The sequence below is a fragment of the Sinocyclocheilus anshuiensis genome, unplaced genomic scaffold (assembly GCF_001515605.1).
Source record: "Sinocyclocheilus anshuiensis isolate Anshui unplaced genomic scaffold, SAMN03320099.WGS_v1.1 scaffold778, whole genome shotgun sequence".
Taxonomy (NCBI): Eukaryota; Metazoa; Chordata; class Actinopteri; order Cypriniformes; family Cyprinidae; genus Sinocyclocheilus; species Sinocyclocheilus anshuiensis.
The window spans coordinates 459,763-475,860 of record NW_015544177.1 but is presented as its reverse complement, the minus strand read 5'-3'; the positions used below and the strand labels follow the sequence as shown (position 1 = coordinate 475,860).

Sequence of the window (16,098 nt, the reverse complement as noted above, 5' to 3'; positions counted from 1 at the left end):
CCATTTGTTTCACGCATACTGTGTGCACTTCTCAAACAGGTGTTTTGTTTTAATCCATTTGTTAAAAATGAAATAAACCACTCTCTCTTCATACCAGGAATCTCGCGAATGGTAAATAAGTGAAATCCAAATCCAAACTCCTTTGTCTGACGGCGCTGTTGAGTCGTTTTTTGCCTCTTCGCTACAGCTGAGAGTGAATGGAAACCGATAACACTAGAAGAGTGAGGGGACATATTTCTCAAAATATGTGAAGAGGAAAATAGGCTAATAAATATAGGTGGAAGACGCTGCGCCAAAAGGAAAATCACCAGCAACAGCCGACGAGGGAAGCCCTGGTGTGGCGTCAAGGGGTTCCGTGCATCCAAAATCGCCCTTAAATGGTCAGCCCTGTTTTGGCCATCACCCGAGAAAGGGATGCCACTCGGCACACGTTCTCAAAATACAGCTTAAGGGTTTTTTGTTTGTTTTTGTTTTTTTGTTTGTTTTGTTTTTGTTTTTTGTGCAATGTTCCCGCGTGCGTTGTTTGAACACTTCCATCAGATCGAGACTGCTCGAGACTGTAGCTATAGGCGGATTCACATGGATTACTCTTCCGCCCACGTCATTTTCATTATACAGTACTGCAATCGACTGTTTTCTATTGCTGTGGACTATAATACTGGTTTTGTGCCAAAACTAACGCGTTTGTGCAGTTGCGCAAAACAATCACGTTGTGATCGCCAGTGTTGTTTTAATCAAAGCATCTCTTAAACGCCTAACTTCAATCCTGCAGCGTGCGTTAGCAGACAGTATTTTTCGAATTGTTTCAGAGGGTTTAAATGGTCATGTATATGTATTCAAAATAAAAAAATACATGTGAGTTCGCTTAAATACTTAAAACCGTACATGCCAGAGTAGTGAGTCCAGGAATGACCGCGGATCTTTGCAGAAAAAAAACTCATTACCTTGACCTTTTCAAAGACACTGTGGCTCTCTATACACCTATCCCAGACATAGCCAGATCTTCTTAAGTCAATGCTGGCGTTGTAATTTTAGTGGAAACACGGTTTTATCCGAGTCGTGACTGCTATAGTGAGTAATATGTGCGCGTTGGCTGCGTCAGGAGATGCAGTCGCTGTGCGGTGCAGACAGAAGGGGGAGAATCGTGACTGAGTAGAGACGTCCGCAAATGATGCGACCACCAAATAAAATTCTCATAATGGTGGCATCTGGGCTTGGATTTATTTTTGTTTTTAGTTTTTTACACCTGTTACATCTCAAGCCATATCTCTTTTGCCTAGCCACCTCAACCTCCCCTTGCACCACGAAGGCGCAAGAAGAATATCAGTGATTAAAGGGAAGGGAGGGGGGAGATCTTGGTTCGGGATGAATTTGAACTGCGGGGAGGGAGGGATTTGGGGGGATTTGAAGTATACCCACTTCGTATAGTTCCTTGCATAGTTCCAAGAAGAGTCACTCTTTAACAATTCTGACAAATGATCGCATGGATGCAAGAAAAGAACTTCACGGGTAAGTGAAATGAAGTCACATTCCACAGCTGGATTGAGATTATGGCCAAAATATATGCCAGAGGGATCACACTTTTGATGTGTTGTCATGCCTTTATTACTTGTTTTCCTCAAGTTGTGAGAAATTGACGGCTGTTGATGCATTAAAAAAAAATGTTGTTGTTGTTGTACAGTTGGATGTTGAAAATTGATGTAACGTTCTTCTGATGCCAATCGCTTAGAAACGCACCATTTTCTTGTTTGTTGTGCCCGCAGGCGATGATGCAACTGTAATGTATAGAATTTGTTATGTTTTGCTGATAGTTTAGAGACCCCCGTGTCCTCACTGAGTGGTATCAGCTAGTGAACTCTCTGTGGTCATGCAATGAAATTACCTCGGAAGCCTGTCGTGTTGTTGTCGTCGTGCTGGCGATGTGCTGCTTTGTTTTACATGCACGTTAGAACCCGACGCCTCCAAAATGTTAATCGTTTTGAAAACGACCCTAATGTCTGTTTTGAATGGATACATGTCGCTGTACTTGCAGACATGAATGCACGCCACCCCGACATGGTGCGCGAGAGACGTGGCAACCCATTTTGAAACGTGACATGGCGAACGAATTCGGCTTCAAAACAAAAAAATGATAAAAACATTTAATGTTATTGTCTTAAACGGAATATTTCTGGTCACTTGCGCCAACTAGGATACAATTTGGTTTCCCCTTTCTTTCTTTCTTTCTCTTTTTTTTTCAAAAAGGGGGGTCCCTATATGAGCAAGAAACCGATTGGTGGATGACGATTTTTTGTTTGCGCCAATAAGATCTCTCGCTGCTCTATTTATTGCGAGCAGATTACAGACTGCTCTCTCCTCACCAAGAGCGCTTCATCTGCTCAATTCTCCGGCATCACGAACCAGAGGATGTATTTCATAGTAGCAACAAAACGGCGAGGCGAAAAGAAACGAGTTCAATGGTCGCTCTATCACATTTGTGTCTTTGTTTAGATGCAATTATCGCAGCGCACGTCGGGTAGGCACGAGCGACTACAAAAGCCAGCGAAAATAAACTACTGGGAAGGAGTGAATTCAGAACCACGGACAGCGCTCGCACTCAGAATACAGGCATTTGGATGCTGGCTGCTCTCAAAGCTTCCCATGCTCGTAGAATGTGAATGAGTTGGATACAGTACAGCCACGGAAAAGGGCTTCGCGGTCTGGACACAATAGGAATGGGAAACCAGAGCCATGCACAAGCCACCTGGATGTCACTGTTTGATGTCACGGACTTCAGACCGCGATTTGTCTTTCGCGAATCTTTTTGCGGTCTGGGCTTGCTGTTCATAAGTATCTAGCTGGGAAGCCCTTACCCCAAAAAGCATTTGCGGAAGGCGCATTCACCGACTGATCCGCTGCGTGGATTAAATGCTTGCATTATTATTATTATTATTATTATCATTATTATTATTACTGTATTTATTTTCTACAAATACTTTATTTTTCCCCAAAAATATATTATCACTGTATTGCGGTTCAAATGTAAAGCCGAACTTTTCTCTCACGTCCCCAAAGTCTAAGATCCCTCCCTGTCGAGAGTTATCTGGCGTCTCCATTGCCAGAATATTTACTCTCTTTAATACGATTACAAAAAGTCACCCAAACAAAACCACAGTTCCACCAACGAGCCTCCCAGTTTGCACGTGGGAAAACACAGTGGTCCATTCGGGGAAGAGAGGGGGGGGGGCATCTCGTTAGTGTGCTATTCACTTAGAAGCCAAACAATGTTGAAATGACCCCACCCTGTTCGCAATAACATATAAGCTGTATAACCCTTCCCGACGCAGTTATAGTTCTACATGGGTTTAAAATTAAAATATCAGCCCATTGACAGAGTGCCAATGTGTGTGTGTGTGTGTGTGTGTGTGTGAGAGAGAGAAAGAGAAAGAGAAAGAGAGAGAGAGAGGACGTCACCATAGGGGCCCAAAGACAACAAGGTTTCACCCAACCTCATCGTTTTTTTTTTCTTTTATTTATTTTCTTTCCTTCTTTTTACACACGCCCTCGTTCCTTCTCACACACTCTCAGACACACACACACACACACACACACACACACACAGTATTTTGGAAATATGACACCTCAATGAAATATGACACACCTACGCACACCCAGGATATAGCATGTAGACACATTGGGTGATAAAGTTTTTATGCCATGCAGATACAGTCCATTGAGAAATTCTCAGCAACTGAGAAGTGACATGATCTGTGTCACTACAATTTTGAAGTCAGGTCCCCTAAGTACCACATAAGTCATTTCCTGTTTTCAGTTTCGACGTGTCCCCTGTCCTATATGCGAGAGGAAGTGCAAACACAAATGCCCCTATTATAGGCTACAGTATTTGGAAAAGGCTCCAAAGTCTCTTAGTGACGACAACCCTAAATTCCTTCAGGTTAGACAAACATTAATTTCATCTCAATCGTATGTGTTCCCTCACGTTATTGCATTATAACAAAGATGCATTCCTTTGATTATATGGTTATAAAATTAGAGCAATTAAAAATGACGTAGAGAAGAGGTCCTCTTGAAATTGGTTAAAAAATATTAGAAAACTTTAACTTCATGGAGTTTTGCATATCATGTAGCCAAATTTTTTTCCACCCTGATAAGCTTAAACGCCTGAAAAAGTTGCTCATACTTAAAGAAAATTAGTTCGACGTTATGGTCAAGCATTACAAAATTGTTAAATTAAAAATCCTCTTTGCTGATAGCTAAACTGTGAAATGCAATAATGTAAGTGTTCGTTTTGAGTTTGAACATGTTTTTTTGATTCAAGTGATTGATTTGATGCTCACTCAAAAGAGGCGAGCGGAGACAGAAGGTTGATTTAGTGTTCGGATGAAAAATATACTAACGCGGATTTTGGTGGCCTAATAAATTTAAATCATTACATCATATTTGACTGCAAGAATCCGTGATTAAATTGGGTTAGAACTATTATAATATTGTATAAACAGCATCAGGAGGAAGCTCCTACGCCAAGCATGTGCATCGTGAAAGTGTTTTCTTTAGTTTGCTTAAACAGCATGTTTATTTCTGTTCATTGAACTTATACCAATAGTTTCAATCATTTCTGCTCGATTTCACGAGATTTTCGAGTTTTCTGCATGAGGGGTTAAATTCCAAGTGGTCGAAAAAATGCAAGAAACTTTTCTAAACTAATACATTTAGCCAGCAATTACTGTTAAGTTATAAAGTTTACTGACCTATATTACTTTTTGTACTGTCTACACGCATGTAATGAAACGTTTCGTGACGTCCGTGTGCGTCTCTTTGGTTCCATAGACTCTAAAGTGAGTGAAACATATTCTCGTGCTCTGCGTATCTAAACTTATTTGAAAAAGTGCACAAAACGTGTTTTTTGTGTGGACTGAATGGCACGATGCAGCTGCGAAGGGCTTTTCCATGCTCTCATTTGTTTTTCACCCCGTTTTACTGTTCCCAACTCTTTTCAACTCCTTGTTCACCAAACATGCCTTGTATATTTTTCAGAAGCTGCTAAACTGCCCAAACTGCACATTCAAACGACCCCACTGTTATTTATGTACAACTTTGTGCTCTTGTCTTTGTGCACAGGGCAGGACAGAACTTGAGGCATCCATCGTGTCAAGTACGGAGGGTGAAATGAACAGCTCGACTCACAGAACGATCCCAGACGGTGTTGCTCGTGACGTCACCGGCGTCGTAAGTTCATTCTTTCTGTCTCAGCCCTTTGCGAGAGTGGCCTCTGTTCGTGCCATTGTCTGCCAGTAAGCGCTTGAAACTGCAGCAGGCACAGGATTTTTTTGTTCCAGTAATACAAGGTTTTAACAGTTGAAGGTTTTTCTTTGTTATTTTTATGCCTATCAAATTGTTGTATTCAACGGTTTCAGGCCTGTGTAACGTCTTAAGTGCTCCAGTTGTACTTTACAGTTAAACAGTCTGAAAGTCACTAAGGTGGGTGTGGCACCCTGTATAGTGTGTATCAGGACAATTACATGGTCATTTAAAAGTCTTTCTTTTAGTTTAACATGTGAAAATTTTAAGTTTTGATAGAAAAGCATATGAAGACTTTTATTGGTATTGCTTATGGTAAATACAGCATGATTTATTCTATTGTGAATTGTTATGTATGATTATATATTTATGCTTAATATACCTTAAATATTTATTGCTTTAACAATTAGGTAGAATGCAAATACATTCTCAGAAGTGTAAGTGTACTTGATATGTGCATAGACGCATATGCACATATGTGATTTAATATCTGTACACATATGTAGATAGTTTTAAAAATAAAAAAGGTATTTAAGTGTTTTTAAGTACAACAAAAGTACCTACAAATATTTGGTAGTTTTTGTGTATGTTTTAGCTCTCACTGCATGCCGTTACTTATATTACACAGACTTGTATTGAACGTCTTAAGTGAAATGACCACTGAAGTTATATGAGATATTACGTTGAGCTGCAAAATATAAAAAATGAAGCTACGTAAGTGGGAAAAAAAATGATATATGCAGTGGCTCGTCAAGAGTTTTAGTTTTCTGTGGAGTTAAGGATCTTAGTGTGTGACTTTCAGAAGTATTTTAACAGTATTGCTCATTGCAGGTTAGTTTAGAATAATGTACAAGGATTCTTTTCATTTGTTTGTTAAATGGAAAAAATATAAATGTATCATAAAAATATTTATAACCTACAGAGTTAAGGGGCATTATTAACACAGGCTGGATGGTACGAAAGACCTTGGAAGATAAAATTATCCAAGCTTTTTTTTATTTTTTATGTCTTTCTTTTTTAAGGAATTAGTGCCACAATATTGTTTGATTTGGTCTTTAAACACTATAAACCTTTTAAACCTCCCAGCAGAAATTTCATGACACGATGTTGAGATGCAGACACACAACCTGAGACAAAGAGTTTTAATACAGATTTTAAAAGGAATACTTACAGATTACTGTACTGTAAAATCGCAAATATTATTTTGTACATTTTCTGTATATAAGTCATACTTAACAGACACTATTTTATATTTTTAGTGAAGCTAGAGATGGACTGCAACACCGGTTACCATGGGTTATTTTCATTTAACAGTCTATTTAAATTGCAGATTTAAACACTTATCAAAATAAATATTACATTACATTAAAATAAATATCGACATTATTGTTATAATATCTCATATTTATATATATTTTGTTTTTTTATATACCTGTAGTCTGAGACTTGAGATGCATTCAGATCTCACCAGCACTACACACAGGTACTTTTTTTTCTCAGAGAGATACTTCACTCATGGCTATATATGTTTTTATATGTCTCTCTCTTTGAAGAATGAATTCAAACACTATGTTTTATGTTTTTTTGATAAATTAGCTATAGGTTTCTTATTTGATTAACAGGGTGAGCAAAAGACGTCACCCGGTATTCTCACCCGGTCAATTTTAACTTATTAAAGATGCACATCTCAGAGAAAAGACCCTATTGTTCAGTGTTAGATGTTAGATTTAAATTGTGCTTATTTTTTCTAAACAAATAATGTGTTTGTTTGTTTTTTATCTTTAATTTTTTCTTTATCTTTATAAACGGTATTGAGTTCTTTTTAACACTCACAAATTCACGTTAAACTATTAATAACCACAATCTAAATCAGGCTATAAAAATAAAAACAACTTAAAAGCATCACAAACAAGTAATTTACAACTTCCATTATCTATTATGATTAAAAATATGATGTTGCAGTTATTAAACAGCATACTGTTTTTTCATGTTGTTTACTGTTTTACCCTTTTTTCCCCCTTAGCTCATCCCCTCGGGTCTTTCTCAGTGTATTATTTTCCAATCTGAGGAGGACATGTCATGTCAAAAACATGTTCTAAAAACATGTCCTCACAAATATTTAATTATGATACGGTGATACACCAATACCATTTAAAGCATTTTTACCTCATTCTTTGACTTTCCTAAATTGTTTGCAAAATGACATATGAGATGTAGTAGATTTTAAACTTTAACTGTCCTTTTAATCAGTCCACAGGAACAGGATGTCAACATTAGCCTGTCGTAACAACAAATAATACTTATGGAATGATGCCTGCATGGACTAACAAGAGGGATACATACATATGTGGCCCCCCGTCCCTTCTTTCCCTCTTTTCTCACATTCCCTCCATCCATACATGGATGAGTCAGGGAAGGTGTGAGGGATGAGTCAGTTCCGGGCGGAATTTTTAGGGAAGGGGAGTGGCTGCTTGTTCCTAAGAGGGTGGTCCCGTCATGTTAACATGGCATGACCTCACTGGCACAGAAATACCCGTTCACGCATTCACTTGCCATAAATCTGCTCTCTGCATAACCAGTGCAAAAGCAGTTCATGCCTGTTTATATATATTCCCAGTTAATTCCAGTTTTTAAATGTAATCTTTTGGTAAAATATATTAATTTAAATGTGAGTCTGAAGCTTTCAGTTACCTAAACAGCACTAAATGGCACCGAAAAAAAATAGCTTTTCATTAAAAAATAAGCTTACGTCCATTAAAATTGGGCTGTTCTTAAAAATATCTCACTATGATGAACTGCTCTTAGTATTTCACAGCCAGTCATATAGATTTAAATAAAGTGTACTGATATAAAAGTGTGTGTAGGAACTAAGTTTATTAAATATAACCTAAGATTGTAATTTGTTCTATGAATGGGAAAAAAAAAATTCTAACTTTACAGTGTTAGAACACATTCATGTACATACAGAATAATCTAAAATCTAAAATAATCAAATATAATATAATCAAATTAGCTAAAACAATACAAAAATAGTCTTTATTAAGTATTAAATGTCAGTACTATTTATTTATTTTTTAAATCAACAATTTTAGCACAAATAAAGATTTTAGACGCTGTGTGTATGGGTGTGTATTTATGTTTGGCTGCATGTCTGGATGTTTTTGGGGGGTTTCTTGGTTAATGTTTGTGTCTTTTATTTGTAGAAAATCTGCTGATGACTGGAGGTCTATGCAAAAGTGAGATGTGACGTGAACTGACTGTGCTCCTCATGGAAGGAGAGGGAAGGCTGACAGGCATGGAAGTTGATGGGGGGAAAAGGAGGGGTTTACCAATAAACAAGGTATCAACCGACACCTATTTAGACCCAAAAACATCTACAGGGAAGCATGGGAGTGCCCCGCACTCAAATAAGTTGTAATGTAAATGCACTTTCTGTGCTATAACATCCATTCGCACCTTAGACTTTGCTGATGAGTGAAACTCAGTGACCTGCAAATCTTGACTGATCAAATGTGTAAATTGAAGAAATTATTTTGCAAAAGTGAATCAGTTACAGAGAATGTTCAAAAATAGCACGAACTGGCACGAAACAAGGAATATGGAAAAAAGCAGAATTCAGTTTTTGGAGCATATAATGTCATAAAATCACCTTTAGAAATGTACAAATCTTTTTCTTTGTCAAAAAATCAAGTGAGCAAAACCTTCAAAGCACACATTCCGTCGTGTTTTTGCATGCTTGCGTCGTCTGCTTTGAAAAATCTTCCAAAAGAGTAATGATCCTTATTACATGTGTTAAAAGAAAAAATAAGGTTTTTAAGTAGTCGCTGATCATGTATATAATATTAAAAAACAATATAGATGTGACAGGTCAGGTCTGAAAGTACAGGCTCAGACAACACATAAAATATGACGTACAGAGGGAAACACTTATCATATTATTGCAGTCTTGCTGACAAAATGGATATTGTTTATATATAAAAAATTACAGCTAGTTTTTTAAACAGCTAATTTAAAAAACATTTGAAATGTATTTTATTTTTTTTATCAAACTATTAAAACCAGCAATCCAGAAGGGATGTATCAAAAACAGGGGCATTGCACAAAAACGTTGGCTGAACAAATTAGTTAAAATTAATACAATATATTTGTTGAAGTGAAAGCTATACATTTTTACCTGTGTATGTATAAATGTTGATATTTCACAGTTTTTAATGGTACATCAACTAAACTGATATTAAAAGATTATTAAAAAGCTTAGTATGTATTTTATCTGCTATTAAGCTATTCATCTTTAGTAATACAAAAACCTCTATTAAAAATAAGACAAATATCTTAGTAGAAACTTGTTTTATACAAATCATATGGAAAGTAATAGAAACCAGTGAACTACTCACTCAATTTCACCCTAGACTTTGAGGTAGTATGCACATTTTTAAGCCGTCACACAAGTTTTTAAAGGGTTGCATAACTTGTGTGCCCTGTTTTTGGTCTTTTTGTGTGTGTGTGTGTGTGTGTTTCTTTTTTTTTTTTGTATATGAATGTAGAGCCAGTAAGACTGAGCAGACTGACGTATAACCACATTAGATGTACAAGCATGCTAACTCAGTGGTTGGTACTTGATACACTGGAATATTTTATATATAATAATAATTTTTGCTGCATATCAAGTTTCAGCATAGATTATTATTAGGTATATATACAGTTTGAATGATGCTGTAAAGCTAATTGTCATCATTTTGTTTGATTTTATATTGATAAAATCTTAAACTTAAAACTTAACTTATTATATATTGTACCCCTTAAATAGTTTGTATGTCTTGAGGGAAGTATTGGGGGGGTCTCAGGAAACACATTTGACCATGGTGACGTCGTTTTTATGACTGTCGTGAGCAGATTTTCATTGAGCAGGCCAGATCTGTATCCAGTGCCCACAAATAACTGTGAGATGTGTTGCTTGTGTCATATGTTTGGTTGTACCCACACAAAATGCACTGGGAATGTGTGTGCAAGTGTCAGAATGCTTTGTGGATTGTGGATTGTGGATTGTAGATGTGTGTGTAAGATGTCTTGTGTGTGTATGTATACATCTGTTAGAGAATGTAAAGGCAGATGTGTGTGTTTCGTCAATATACAGATGGAGATGGAGTGTGTGTACATGATTGTGTATCAGCAAGAATGCATAAGAAATGTGTGTTGTGTGTGTGCGTGTGTGTGTGTTCTGGTATATATGATTTATGAGGACACAAATGTGTATAATGACATGGGTACTACAACGTAAACATGGTTTATGAGGACACTTCCTGTGTCCCCGTAAAACAAAAGGCTTAAAAAACATACAAAACGGTGTTTTATGAAATTCAAAAACTGGCAGCAGTTTCCTGTGAAGGGTAGGTTTAGGGGTAGGGTTGGTGTAGGGCAATAGAAAATACAGTTTGTACAGTATAAAAACCATTACGCCTATGGAGAGTCCCCGTAAACCACAAATACAAGTATGTGTGTGTGTGTGTGTGTGTGTGTGAAATATGCAAATATACCATGGTAATAGTGATGTGTGCACATTTATGTACTAAAATGAGTGCAAAGGGAATGTGCGTGTGTGTAAGTATTAAAGAACGCATTATTTTAATACATTTATGTGTGTATCAAATATCTTGTGCACATTTATGGATATATATTGTGTAAATGTTCAAGAATACGACAGATAAAGTGAGTGTGTGTGAGTCTATGTGCACATTAATATGAAAGCATGGTTATGTGTATGTGTTAGTGTGTGTCAGAATGCTTTGTATATTATTTTAAGGTCTGTGTGTGTTTGCAAAACCGAACATTTGAATGTACGTTTTAATTCATGCACAGATATATACGTATTGGTGAGTGTGTGTGTATATGTTCGATAATGAATGTAAAGCATGTTTTGGCTGTTTTTACAGACATTAAGTGTGTGTATTTTGCGTACGAACAAAAAGTGTGTGTAAGTGTATATCAGAAAGCTTTGTATCATTATCGCAAGGCCTCTGTGTGTGTGTGCAAAATGTTTTGTGTTAATATGAATGTACGTATGAGTGAGTGTGTGTCTAAAGGGCCATGTGTGTGTTTTTTGTCAATTGTACTGACAATATAAGTGTGTGTGTATTTACATACCTAAGAGCGCACATGGATGTGTGTGTTTGTGTTGTAAGGTTTATGTGATTGTTTCGAGGCCCTAAAACCGCTTGTGTGTGAATGCATACATATATGAGTGTGTAAATGCGAGCGTGTGTGTAAATATGCACAGAAGGCTTGTGTGTGATTGTTTGAGCACATTTAGAGGGCTGGATGTGTGTGTACGTTAGTGAGCACACGGCTGAGAGGTTGTGAAACATATGCATGAGCTTTGAGAAAGAGACAGCAGGGCAGACGAGCCAAAGACATTCAGATATATAGTGCAGCATTGTTTAAAATAATTTAGTTACATTTATATTTATTACATTTTCTTTTAAATGCAATTTTAAGTCTAAATATATAGTTTTGTAAATATATTTGCTGTAAATCTTATATTTATGTGTTTGGTGTGTGTTTAGTAAACAAACATACGTACTTTACAAGTAAATTTGCTACATTTAAGCTTCTTTTATAAAATAAAATGACGCAGAATAATTTGAAAGACTGTCATTTTATTCTAAAATACAGATATGATGAAACTTTAGTAGTTTAGAGCAGGTTTGCTTCAAAATATTAATTTTGACAAATTATGTATTGTAGATGTTTAAGAAAGAAGGACTAACATAGAATGTTTTAAATCACTGGTATCTATACAGATGTGATTAATATGAAAAGGTTGTTTGAAATTTATGAGATGAACAAGGATAAAAGTCTACATGATACATGTCTGTGGTGTGTGTGTGTGTGTGCAGCAGCATGTGTGATATTGTTTGTGAGCAGAAAAAATATATATTGTTAAAGAACACACCCTAAACAAATATTTATTTTTCTGTAAATGTTCTTAAATCACTGCTGATGTATAAAATCATAAATCTTGATCTGTTTTTGCATCCTTTCTCTTTCAAACTCTAGTGTCTAGTGTGGCAAAGGCCTCAGCTGTGAGAATAATGATTTTCAGCTTATAAATGTACTATAAACGTTATAAATGTTCTATATATTTTATGAATGAGCAGTAGTTGTGATAAAAACTTGAAATATGTTTTAGAAAATGTATTTTAGTGCAATAGAATGTCATCAATGATTTTATTTTAGATTATACATAAATGATGCATTATTCAGAGGATATTATCTTTTTTAAAAATACTAAAAGGTGCTTTATTTTTCCCCCCATAGGATAAAAATCTGGGAAAACGTTACCTTGTATCCTGCACACAAGATCAACGTCAAACCAACGTCTGTTAGACTGCTTTACACCTGTAAATGGATATTCAGCAAGTTGATTACTTTGTAGGAACAACATAACATCGTCAGGTATTTGCAATATCTGTCTGTAAACTACTTGGGTTTAATAAATGACCTGGACTTGCTTACTTTGTCACGTGCACAGACGTCTGAGACGCATGAGCTGTGAGACGTAAGGAAATATGAAAATGATATAGTACGTATTTGAGCTTTAAAAAATGTTTACTTGCACATAAAACCATGTATAGATACATTTGTTGTAATTATTTACCTAAATGAGTGAAACTGTATAGACAAGATGCACGTGAACGCTTGTGTTGAGTTGTGTTGCTTTAATTCTCAAAGACGTGAAGGCAAACACAGACTGATTTAATCTTATTTGTTCTAATTAAATTATAGCCTATATGTAGCTTCAAATGGAATTGTTGTGACTGTGATAATAAGAACGTGTGCGTAACGCGAGCGTCTGCGTCTGTAGACTTGTGTGAAAATTACAGGCGCGTTTTTTTTTTAGCTTGTGGTGCTTTATAATTGTTAGGGTTACATATTTGTGAGATCTTAATAGTTTGTTTAACATGTTGTATGAAGCTGCAGACGGAGAGTTGGAGCTGTCAGGCGTTCGCTGTCCACTGCACGTTCTGCTGCTGCTAACGTATCACTCCCACGGTCCAAATGAGCTTAGGACTCAAATAATGCTGTTTTTTTTTTTATTAGTTCTTTCGCTAGATATGTTTATTATATCGTATATATGTAGTCACTCCCACGGTCCAAATGAGCTTAGGACTCAAATAATGCTGTTTTTTTTTTATTAGTTCTTTCGCTAGATATGTTTATTATATCGTATATATGTAATAAGGTTTCATAACTAGTGTTGAGGGAGCATTTTGACCACAGTAAATGTGAAATGTGACTTGTTGGAATTATTAAGGGTCAAAGGGGCTGGGTCCTGCAGAAAGGGGGAACATAAATATGTTTAAATTAAATAATAAAGATTATAGGCGTCGAGTTATTCTTAAAATGTATGTGGTAGTTTTAAGGTTCGTCTAAGCAAAAGTTACAGTAAAATATCTAGATTTTGCATCAGTTATTATTTGTAGTATAATAATTAGCCTACAAAAAATAACACTGTTAATGCACTATGTATCGGATTGCTTGTGCCTTACGTACATATTTATTGCTTCATAATTATAGTATTTTCTGCTTTGCTGTTATTGTATATCATACAACCCAAAATGTGCTTAACAGTTTGAGCTGAATTGAGTAAAATGAGTAAAGTGTGGTTGCTGCAGTGTGGACGACGTAAGAACGTAACGTGTGAGTTCTGCATTTCTGAGTATTTGAATGTCATTTCTGTATAGTGCACAGAGAAAAATATACTTCAGTAACGATTCGCCCCTGACTAATTGTTTAGCTATTTCATTACATGAAACAAGCTGTACATGTGGTGTGAGAAATATATGATGTGATTATATTGCAAAATCTAAAAGCTGGAAGTTTATCGTTCACGTGACAAAGTTATGAATCACGTATTTTGTCATCAAACTGCTTGCTTTCTGTATTGTCTATTCCATGTCAGATAAAATAAAATGTTTGGAGTTATTTTAGAGTCTGCTTGCTTATTTGTCTGTTTTTAAGTGTGGGGAAACTGGAAAATTAACACCAATTTGTGACATATTGAAAACGTTGTGTGTTTAGAGCCTTTAGGATATAAAAAAAGACAAATGTAGCGTGAGGGGGGCAATACACAGAGAGAAAGGCTTCCACAGCCAGAGTATCTTACAATTAAAAATACAGACATTAAAATGTTTTTCTTGACGACGCCAATGATTTTTTCTACTAAACAGCATGTGGTTTACATGTTACATATGTTACTTTAATTATTCACATATCGGTGGGCTTATATTTGAGGTTAAGTTTCGGGTCGCGAGTGATGTGTTGGAGTGATACAGTATGTGTAGTAGTCTGACTGAATGTCATACTGACAAGCTAGGACCGAGCCCAGAGCAAAACATCCGACTGGACGCGAGTTTCGCCGCTTACAACACTCGCGTATCGTTTTCGTACCTGCATGCATGTGTAAGTCGATTAATATGTGTTTCACAACAGTTTACGCTGTATTTTCACAGGTTGCTCAGCTGCAAATCTACTACGTGCCTATGTGTTTACATAACCATCCTCTCTTCCGCGTTACTCTCGCCGACAGTTCTCGCGATGTTTCGTCGCAGCGCTGTGTGGTAATTGTAGTTTCATGTGGAGGAGGTTCACCGTTTGATTGAATAGAAATAATAAGCTTGTCTACATTATAAAATAAGCAGAGTTTTCCCAACATATGCTTTTAAAATCATCTTAACGTGGGTTATTCGCTATTCACGGTGTAAAATATCAATTGCTTCCCCATCCAACGACGTATCACTTGTTACTACGTAGAACTGGAGGATCGTTATTGGTGTTTATGTTTTACATTACATTATTTTATATTGATATTTTTTACTTTATTCGCATTATTTTCAATGATTGCTCTAATCACCATAAAACAGTTTTATTTTACTATTATAGAAACACTTAGTCCTCAACACACACACACACAAACGTGTAAAAATACTGTTAAATATGACACTGTAAATGAATATCATGTGATGTGGATCATTATAAGGGGTTCTATCATTAGTAATTTTGCTTGGTTATGTGTATATAGCTAAGCATTTATATGCTGTATGGCTCTGTATGTATGTATATGTACACTTTTTATTCTTTATACGATGTCTTTGCAATATTCAAAATACATTAATGGTTTTTATTTTGTGTCCTACACTGTGAAAACAAACCGAATGTGTGTTTACGCGGTTTTCTTTAATTCACGAAAGTTTTGTGTGCTTTTGGAAATGGAGCCGTGGTCAGGAAAATGGCAAATTGAGTCATACATGTGCCTATCGAACTAAAATGCAGCAAATAAGCTTGTCCTTTTTTTTTCCCACAAAGTATGACTCATTGGTGTGACAGCGCCGGGTGAATGAATGTGACTGGCGTTCGTGCCGACAAATAGACTCTCAGTGACTGCTCAGCAGGGGCGGGACAACAGGAGCCCGCGTGGCCAATGAGCAACAAACTTCATTCATAAAATAGTGTGTGGGTGATCGTTGGACGCGTGGGTTTGGAGGTTTCGTATCCCTGTCTGAAACAGAAAAAACAGTTCTGAATCACAACCAATGACATTATTTGAATGGAGGTTACCGTTATGTTTGTCCAATCGCTTCTCACTCAGAAGAGTTTTCGGTCCCGCCCCATTAAAATGGACACCCGAATGAATGAGAATGGGCTCTTTGTGATTGACGCGCACGATAGCCAATGAACGGTAAGTTTTGATTGACGGACGCGAGTTTCGGCCAATCAACAATGGACGTGGGCTCGCATGGGCGG

General features: G+C 36.5%; 1 long non-coding RNA gene across 2 annotated transcripts in view; it reads left to right on the top strand.

Annotated features, from left to right (window-relative positions):
• LOC107696267 (uncharacterized) overlaps window positions 1–13,409 on the top strand; it is a 16,581-nt gene extending 3,172 nt beyond the window's left edge. For both annotated transcript variants that reach the window (XR_001635071.1, XR_001635072.1), the window contains exons 3-5: window positions 5,119–5,226; window positions 8,502–8,638; window positions 12,613–13,409. This is a non-coding gene — a long non-coding RNA (uncharacterized LOC107696267). The remainder of the gene's footprint in view (window positions 1–5,118; window positions 5,227–8,501; window positions 8,639–12,612) is intronic.
• The last annotated feature ends 2,689 nt before the right edge of the window (window positions 13,410–16,098 follow it).